Raw genomic sequence first — 9,592 nt, 5'->3', positions numbered from 1 at the left:
TATAACACCCGATTACCTATTTAGCTTGTGGCATCTGATTAAAAAGGTTTGATTACTGAATTTGAACTCAGATTAATTTAGTTAGGGCACCAAAACTAATGACATTTACATGAATTAGCTTTAGATATCAAAATCTAAGTACAACGTATAATCTCCACCATGCCTGTAATAAGAAATACCTACTATATATTTGACCTAAGGAAACTCAGTTTAGTATGTAGTGCTCATGAAAAAAAATTGCTTTTACCTGCATACATTAAATTTCTCTTCCCTTGGCTGATAATCCTCTGCATGTTAGTCTCATGACTGCTTTAAAGATTTTTGAATTAATGTTGAAATTACTCATTTGGGTAGTAGAAGCATCTGTTTCAGTATTATATCCTTGTCTGGTATTTCTTCATTTTATATGGGATGATGCACTAGAAAGGCACTTGAGATGCAGGTTATAAAAATACCACAAAGGCACAGAAAACATTTGTTGGAAGAGTGCTCTGTGAATTCGTACGCATTTCTTTCAGAAAAGATCACATGTAGATGGGTAATGTTTATTATTGCTTCTTTCCAGGGCCACAGGGATTAACCGGAGAACGGCTGCAAGGGAAGCGGCTGCCAGTAGCTGGTTCTGACACGGGTGTGGGTCGGAGGATTACAGCTTGGGTCAGCGGGAATCTGGGTTCAGAAAATAGGGAGCAGGAAAGCTTGATTCCTCAGGGACCACAGAGCTGGGCTACATCAGCCTGGGCTGCCCAAAGGAGGAAGGTTTTAAATCAGGGGTAAGTCAGTGCTGCGGGGCTCGCTGGGCGGCACTGGCAGCGGTGGATGGAGGCAGGGTGAGGTACTGGGAGGAGGAGGATGCCTTCAGCTCCCAGTGAGCCCTGGCAGGACTGCGGGACACGGCGAGGACTGCACCCCACCGGCCTCTGCTGTAAGGGAATCCCGCGGTTCGGTGGGGGCTGGACTTGCGGTGACGAAATCGGGTGGCTGGAGATGGAGGATTTGGGGTGCGGGTTCAGCGATGTAGGATGAGGGCTGATACCCCCGTGGGCGAGCGGGGGGGGTTGTGCTCAGTTCTGTGGGGGGCTGCGTTAGGGACAGTACCGTCCTCACAGCTCCAGGCTTAGAAAGCAGTTTCGTGGCTGACCATGGAAAGCCTTCAGTTAAGATTCAGTCTCGTGTCCCTAAAGACAAAAGGCTTATACTGAATTTTATGTGAGCTGTAAATCACCGGGCTATTGTTAGGGCTAAGGTTAGGTTTCGGGTTAGGGTTCAGACTAACATCCTCAGGAACCCATTTTACTCTTGATCCTCTAAATCCCTGCCAGGGATAAAAGGCTTATAGTTAGTTATCAAATGATAGTGATGGCTCCCTCGGCTGTTTTTAAGCCCAGGTTTGGTGCAGATGTTAGATGAATTTTCAGAGGAACAAAGTGCTCAAGAACTTGATTCATGGGTGGATCTTGGCCCATGTTTTATAGGTCTTCAAGGAACCACCAGAAAACCATTTTTTCCTGCTCTTTGTTTTGAAGCCTAGCCCTATGGTACATGAACTGTTGGCATAAACTCAAATCAGAAGGAAATATGAACCATTTGTCATGGAAAGTAGCAGCACATATTTTAGCCCTACAGCCCTGCAGGCTTTCTGGTATTAGGCAATAAAACAAGCTAGTCCACTCTTTCTTTTTGAAACCCCAAACCCAATTTTAAGTCTGTTTTCTCCTTAGAGTTCACCCTGTACCTTTTCTCCTTCTGGAAGACATCCTAGCCCCAGGAGCCTTGTCTGGCTGGGCGATAATCCTGCCCCTGTTGCCCCTTTCGGGACGGAGCCCTAAGCCAAGCCCAAGGTCCCCGCAGGTCAAGCCTGCCAAGCTCCCCACCGGGAACGTCCTTCTGCCCACTCCCCCATGGCTCCTCCGGTGCTGCAGCTTCGCTCCTGCTCATCCTCAGTGCCTCAGAGTAATTCAGGCTTTGCATTTGTTCGAGGAGAGGCAGTTGAGTGCGGGAAATGGGGAAGAGAAGAAGAAAGAGGGAGGAAACGGGAGAAGTGTGAGAACGAAGGCTGGAAGGAATTTCTGGGGGGTCTCTCATGTTTCCCAACCTCCTGCAGTTGCTCCACATCTCCTCGAGGATGCACACTTCAGAGCTGAGAGCAACTGATCTCTGCAGCCTGAGGTTTTATTGGCTTGAGATTCTGTTCTGGGCCAAATTCCAAGCATTTACTCATTTACATTAATAAATCTAAGAGAAATTAAAGATGAAGATGTATTATCAGAGCCTTTAGCTTCTGTGTAATATTGGTGCATGCCTATGATTTTGTCGTTACATCAGTTCTTGAGAACTAGAAATTGCTTTCAGTAATTTAATTCTTACTCTATTTTATTGCATTCTTGTATTGCTTCCTTGACCCCGTGTCTCTTCGTTGAGTTATAATAGGTTTTTACAAATATTCCTTGAATATCTATTTCTTCAGGAGTATCGAATAACCGAATGGCATATCCATTCTCTTTCATTCGTAACCCAACATGAAAACTGGGTTTACATATATAGTTCATAGAGCTTAAGGCTGGAGAGGACCATCTGATCGTCTGTTCTGACCTCACCTGTGTCACAGGCTATACATTTCTGCCTCCTGCCCTTGTATTGACTGCAGTAGCTTATATTTGACTAAAATCTTAAGTGAAGTCATCTGGTTTTCTTTTGGAGTCTGTAAAAGATGGACAACACTCTGCTTTCCAAAGTGATTTGTTAATTATTAGCATTGACAAGTATTTATGCTGTATTTCTGGTTTGAGTTTATCCACATTATAGCATGTTCTGATATTGTTTCCTGTTACTCCTTCATTCAGTGTTTTCTCCAGGAAAACACTAACTTCAGTAACAGAGACCTCTCGTTCCCTCCACGCAGAGCCAGGCTACCCACACCCAGGCTTTTCTGTCCTCACCTGAAAGATGCTCTCTCCAGCCACAGTGGTAACCTTGTGCCAGATTTCCACACTTTCTCCAGTTTTCTCATTTGTTTTGAAACGCATGGATCAGAGAACTCGGAGAGCGTGCCAGTGCTGCAGCCGGAGGTGGCATCGCTGCCTGCGGGTCAGTGCTCGGGGTACGTGCTGGGACTGTGCCTGGGGAGAAGCACAGGCAGGGTGACTGGGGAGGCAGTCACTCTTTTAAAGCATCTTTTAAAGTAAATGGGATTGTTTACCCAGCAAGCACTAACTTTCATTCATTTCGTTTATCCCGATCCAGTTTGGTTTGGTTCAAAGCAAAATACTCTCACCAAATTTTTTTTTGCGGGGGGGTGTGATGTTTTAACGATCATGAAAATTGATTTCTGTGTCAGGTATGGATGATAAAAAAGGGCCTGGCTCACATGCTGCCCTTAAATAGCCTCTTCTGTTGCCATCATCACAGGCAGAATAGTGTGCTGGAGGGGCCAGTCGTCTAATCCAGAAGAACTTTTATTGTGTTCTTATTTTAGGATCTAAAACTTGCATTCTAATAACTTTCTGGTGACTATTCACAAAGTACTATTGCTTCTTCGACAACAGCTTGTTCCAGCTTGCCCAAGGACTACGACGTTCATTTTGGCTGGGCTTGCTCAAGGCCTGCTTTGCATACCGCCTTTCATCAAGCGTAACGTAGCACCACACTTAATTAAAAGTATACACTCCACTGCCAGTGTTGGAGCAGAGCTGAGTTCATATTCTGAGTTCCGCTTCAAAGGAAATCATCATGGGAAATCATGTATTTTGTATCACTGTCCTTTATGTAATGGTTAATACCAGTGATTATTATAGAGCAGAAAAACATCTCTTGTATTTTGTCCTTTAAACAAAAGGATTTAAAGATTTAAAGATACCAGCCCATTAAAAATCATCCTCCCTTTTAGAAAATAAGTAAAGGCTCATACCTCTTGCTGTGCAATTCAGAATGGGATATTTGATGCTTCAGAGTTTTTCAAGAAATGATACTGTAACGTGTCATTAAGCACTTCTCCATCCTGAGTAAGAGTATCATCAACGTGAACGTTACCCAGGATTACCCTGTAATCCCCACGGACAGACTGCCATACCTGCAGAAATCCCAATGCCGCATCGAGTCTTAAAGGTATTGATTCAGTGAAGGCAGTCGTGATTGTGTTTAATGCAACGTGCACGCGTGTGCTAGGATGTCCTTGTTAGTGTGGAATTAAATCCCAGCTGTTTGTTGTAAGTCTGACCCAGCTCATGCTCTTCTTCAACCCAGGCAGTGTCCGTGTTCCTGAAGAACCAGACCCACCTCCTGCCCCCCAAATCCCCGTCAGTCTGAGAGCCACCTCTGTACTGGACAGGTGAGACGCCTGCGTCTGGCGGGGAGGCTGATGGTCAGTGACACTGGCATGTTGTCCATTTTTGTACCTGAAGACTACATGGGCAGCGTCATATCTGGCAGCTGGCGTCGCAGCCAGTCACGTAGTAAAAAGGATTATGCATTTGCATTTGTTTCTGAAACGTATCTGATCCTCTGCGACACAGCTTTGCAGGGTGAACGTCCATCAGCTGAACAGTTGGCATCCTCTTCTGCCGCTAACGCTGCCTCGTCTTTGGCTGCACGCGGACACAGCTCGCACACGGCAGGGACGTGGCAGTGGCTTTGCCTGGGAACGTAGCGGCATCCCTGAGCAAGTCAGACGCGCAGGATTCTCAGGGGGTTTTCAACAGCCGTGTTTCTTGTGAAAAGGAACTTTTTTTTGACTGTTTCCAAATGATTTAGGAAGCCTAGGTATGTTTAAATGCAATTTGTAAAAATGTTCCTGCTGGCATCTACATTTATGATGTCTGTGAGGTTTCCTCCCAAGTGCTCAGATCGCAGTCCTGGTGGCGTATTTTTTAGCCTGAAATCCCAAGCAATCCGAGGGCTGGGCTGGATTCTTTACTTCTCACATCTGGTCCGCATTAAGCAAACCCTTAATGCTGCCCAGGCTGAGTACAAGGGCAGCACCTGCAGCACCGGGCAGAGCAGACCCACAGCTGGGGTGAGTTATATATAACCCCAGCAGCTCTTTCTTCAGCTTCAGCTGGGTGCTTGACCCTAATATCTGCTGGTGTCTGGCCAAGCAAGGTTGCAGTTGAGAGACGTTGTGGAGCCTCTTCGTCCTTTCTCTTGCGTGCTGAGGTGCTGGCTCCTCGAAAGCAGCTAGCTGTTAATGTGCTTAAGGTAAGACTTGAAGCAGCTGAAGGTTGCTGTAATTTCACTGTGTGATCTTGCTGATAATAAGCAAAACAAGTTTGGCTTTTTTTCTGACAGTGAAAGGGATGCCTAGAAAAACAAGAGTACGGCATTAAAAATAGCTACAGGGAATCTGCTGTGCTCCTAGCAGCTTCTGTATTGTTATGCTATTAATAATGTGCTTCAGATATCCATAGAGCTTCCACTCCTTCTTCCAGCAGGTGCTGAGGAACAATAGATAACCCAGCATTATCAAACTTGTGCTGCCATGCAAAACTTTAATAGGGATCCACGCATTTATATGCTGACAGATAAGTACATTATCACCAAGCATTTCATGCAAATGAAGGGTTATTCTGCTGTAACATTGTCAGATCATTACAACTTTCTGTTTTAATAACTCCTTAAAGGGGCTATAAAATCCTAGGTTGAATTTCAGGTGAAAGCCCTACGTTACAGGTACCTGTTCTTCTTCGGTCTGTATTTGCACCCCCAGCCAACAAAATGCTGTTGGGAAAGGTGGGGTTGTGCCCTGCTGGGCTGCGCTTTTACAATCCGCAGCAATCATTTTGGAGATGTTTTGGCAAGCTGTCCCCAAGTGTAAAATTGCAGTATACTCCGTGCAGCGCTGTTCTTGGTCTGTGTGTATGTAATCATTTTGGTTAAATAGAAAAAGTAATATTCTATTCATTTAAATATTGTAACATCTGACATAGCTGCAACGCTCCAATATTAATGGCTCACTTGAGGCCAATTCTTCTACTCGAAGGGCTTTTTCCATTGCAAATTCATCATGCGGGCATCAGGCAAAGAGTTATCTTTCACTTTTTTTTTCATGAAGGACAGATATTGATATTCTCCCAAGATGTGAAAATAGATCCCCTTATCAGCACTGTTTAGCATACAGGCTGTGTGCAGAGGCGATACTGTACGGTTGAGAGGCCCTGTGTAGCATCAGAGAGCTCCACTTTCCCATAGAGCAGTCATGGGAACGCTCGGATGTTACATCTCCAGCCTAAAAAGCTGGATTTCTGTTGAGTTTTGTGTTCTTCATTCCCTGTGTCTAGCAGGATACATATTTTGGTCTGGGTAATGTGAGTTCCCGTGCTTTGAAATCGCTTGAATGTTAGTTGGAGACAGGGACGGGTGTCTTTGAACAGCCCAAGGCATTGCTCGTGGGGCGAGGAGGACCAGAACAAGGGCTGCTCCTGGGCCGCGGAGCTGGGCTTAACTTGCAGCTCTTCTCCAGTCTCCCAGGGAGACTTTGAGCAAGTTGCTGAGGTTTGTGCTTCCATTTTTCATTGCTGAAATGCACAAAATAGCATCTTTCCTTTCACGTGCAATTCTCTCACGTGCTGACAAGGAATGCTGCGGGACAGAAATCCTTTTTAGCGCGTATTTACGCGTGTGGCACAACAGGCGCTTTCCCACGGTTGAGGTCTCGGCTGCAGCACGGCAGCAACGATGTCCTGCTGCCGGCCTCCCAGGACCTGCCGAACAGCACGGATGCCAATGGAAACGCAGACTGAAGTGCTGTTGTTCCTGCTCAGCTGTGTGCTGAAATTGCCTATGGAACGTGAAGACCTCCAAGGCTGACAGCTTCTTGCAGGCTGCGAGCCGGGCTTTCAGCCTCCCCGCTTCGGGAGCCGGACATGCCAGAGGCAACCGTCTCCTGAAGCCTGCATCCCAGGCTTTTGTGAAATGCAAGGCAAGGTATTATTAAAAACCCAAGCCTGTATGGTTTTTGAGAAGTCCAAGAACGTTCCGCTATGGTAGTGTCCCAGGTTTGCTTAAGAAAGTATCTAGTAAATGCCAGTAAAATTAATGAATTGCTTTTGGCTGGTGGATCTCCAGTGATGGGTGATTTGGAGTAGCAATGAACACGCAGTCTTGGTGCTGCCAGCTGAGGTCTGAGCATTATTATGTAGGGCAGAATTGATTGATTTCCTTGTCTAAATTATTCGCAAGCTTAGTCATTACTTTTGTAGCTGATAATTTCACTGGAGCTTGGGACCTGCCATATTATGGCTTATAAAAGTTTAACCATCAGTGAACTTTTAGGCAATAAATCACTGTGGTGCTGTATTGCTCTTAAAACTTCACTGAAGCACGTGGTTGAAACACCAGGAGAAGCGCAGAGGATTGCAGGGTATGGCATTTAACACTGAGACGCGGCAGCGAGTTTCAGGATTCACGTCCTGATCCAGTACAACCCTTACATATGGGTCTGATTTTAAGCTTGCCTTCTTGAAGTTTCATCCTACTGTGCTCTGCGAGGTTCAAATCCTACTTTGCAGATGACCCAGTGGTTACTTTTCTGCAGGCGTTTTTCTGCCGGTCCCAAGCATTTATGGCAAGGCCCCTGTTGACTCTCTTGGACGAGAGCATGTAGCTCGCCAGTGATTGCCCAAGGGTCTCATGGTTGCCCTCAACAAGCACGAGCAGTGTCAGGGAATGTCTCCTCGGGGGCACGGGTGGGTTTCAGGTTGGGTTTCAGCAGAGCTGTACCAAGGCAAGCTTTTCAGTGTTGGTTGGGGTTTTTTTTTTAATTTATACTTGGCTATTTTTCTGCTTTTCACTTCCAAAAGCCATATAGCTGTCTGCGGAGAGTGCTGTGAAATTATTTAAAATGTCTGAGACAACAGAGCCTGGGCTGGTCCGTAGGTGATATATTTATTTAATATTACATACATATTTGTAATTCCAGTGACTGCAGTTTTGTACTGAGCACTGTACTGCGAAGCATGTGCCTGTTGTGCTGGTGTTTGGGTCATTTGGGGGGGAGTTTTGTTTAGTTTTGATTTTTGGTTTTAGCGTCTTACCCATCACTAGTTAAAGCCTAGCTAAGGTTGTGTGTTCATTTAAGCACAAAGCATGCTTAAGTCTAGAATCACCTGAAATGGCTTTCATCTGGCGTGACTGTAAACTGATTAGATCACACTTGATTTCTGCAGTTTTAAGAAGCTCCTTTTGAATGTAATTAGACTACTTGGCAGAAAAATGGAAATTTAAAAATTCAGTGAACAGTGTAACTGGGTTCCCTAATTTATTAGGGCACTGTAGGTGTGTTAATATCCACAGTCCCTTGTGGTGACCTACCTTCTCGTTAATGGAAATGCTCGTGATGCTGCACATTTCATCCTGGGGAAAAAGCGGGTTTTCCACTTGCAAAGAGGTCCGGGGCCCCTGGTTACACAGCCCCTGCAAAACTCTCCTGACCCTCTTACTGTGGTCAACGGATACTTTTTATTAGTTTTAGTTGTTGAGAGGAAGGAGTAGAAATAAAATGCAACTAAACCATATTCTGTAGTCTGGTAAATAGTTTTTGTGCTTGGGCTGGTAATTTTTGGTTGTCGTTTTACAAACCTACATTTCAGAGGTGCTTACCTATGTAGATAGTACAGGAAAGCATCACTACTTTTAAGAAATCGGGTTGCCTTCTGCCAGCTGATCTGGAATTGGCACCTCGCAGGCTGATAGGACCGAAGAGGGGATGCCATTCACTCCATCAGAAGTTATTGCAGTGTGTCAAAAAAATTGCTATTTTTTCATAGCATACAGAGTGGTACATGCCTTCCTTTATAACATGACCTATATAAAGGCAGTGTCAAAGCTACCATTGTTACATGCTGGAGGCTCTGTGTTTCTGGGTTTATTCAGAAAAAAAAAAAAATCCATTTTTTTAATAGCAGACTTGCATGAACACGCAGTGGAGAATCCGGCCCCGTCAGCCTTCCTTGCTCCTCAAGGACGTGGATCAGCTCTTCTCAGTAATGCCCTGTAAATGAGGTTCCATGCCACGATAATTGTGAGAGCTGGGCTAATTTTTCTTTTAGCAAAAATAATAATAATTTTAAAAGACTAGGAAAAAGAAAAATAGTAGCTGTTAAAATTCTGCCATTATTGTTCATTTGTTGTCTCTGATCTGTCTCCCCTACCCATCTCTCCTATTTCTCCATTCTGGTTAGAGCTGTAAGACCCAATTTATCAAACTGCAAGTCCGTAGTAAACATCTTGATAATCATGTCCTGCCAACGCCAGCTGAAAGCTGCTAATGGTTCAAAACCTCCTGACTTTATAGAGCAATTTTCCATATGTAGTACATTCTGCCTGCTCCTTAAGGAGAGTACAGATTTATACCGGTGTACGGTCATCTGGAAAGCAGCTTTTTGATGGGTAAGAGTTTGAAACGGGAACCTGGCGGTAGCGGTTCTGCAGGACTTTCTCCGCTTAATTGCCAAGGGGCTCGAGTCCGAGGTGTGCTGGAGGTGGACGTCGCGCGAGAACCTCGTTTGGGATGTTGCTTCAGCAAACATCTCGCCTTCAGCTCTTCCCTGCGTAAACTGGGTCCCCTCCGAGGGCCAGGATGGGCTGGAGAGAGAGGAAC

At 45.2% G+C, this 9,592-nt stretch overlaps 1 long non-coding RNA gene across 1 annotated transcript in view; it reads left to right on the top strand.

The window, feature by feature from the left end:
* The first annotated feature begins 4,809 nt into the window (after window positions 1–4,809).
* Window positions 4,810–9,592, top strand: part of LOC115333394 — a 62,855-nt gene continuing 58,072 nt past the window's right edge. Inside the window, exon 1 of the long non-coding RNA XR_003920777.1 lies at window positions 4,810–5,193. This is a non-coding gene — a long non-coding RNA (uncharacterized LOC115333394). The remainder of the gene's footprint in view (window positions 5,194–9,592) is intronic.

Source organism: Aquila chrysaetos, chromosome 20 (genome assembly GCF_900496995.4).
Source record: "Aquila chrysaetos chrysaetos chromosome 20, bAquChr1.4, whole genome shotgun sequence".
Classification (NCBI taxonomy): Eukaryota; Metazoa; Chordata; class Aves; order Accipitriformes; family Accipitridae; genus Aquila; species Aquila chrysaetos.
Note: the sequence above shows the minus strand (reverse complement) of the source record. Positions and strands in the feature narration are given on the sequence as shown.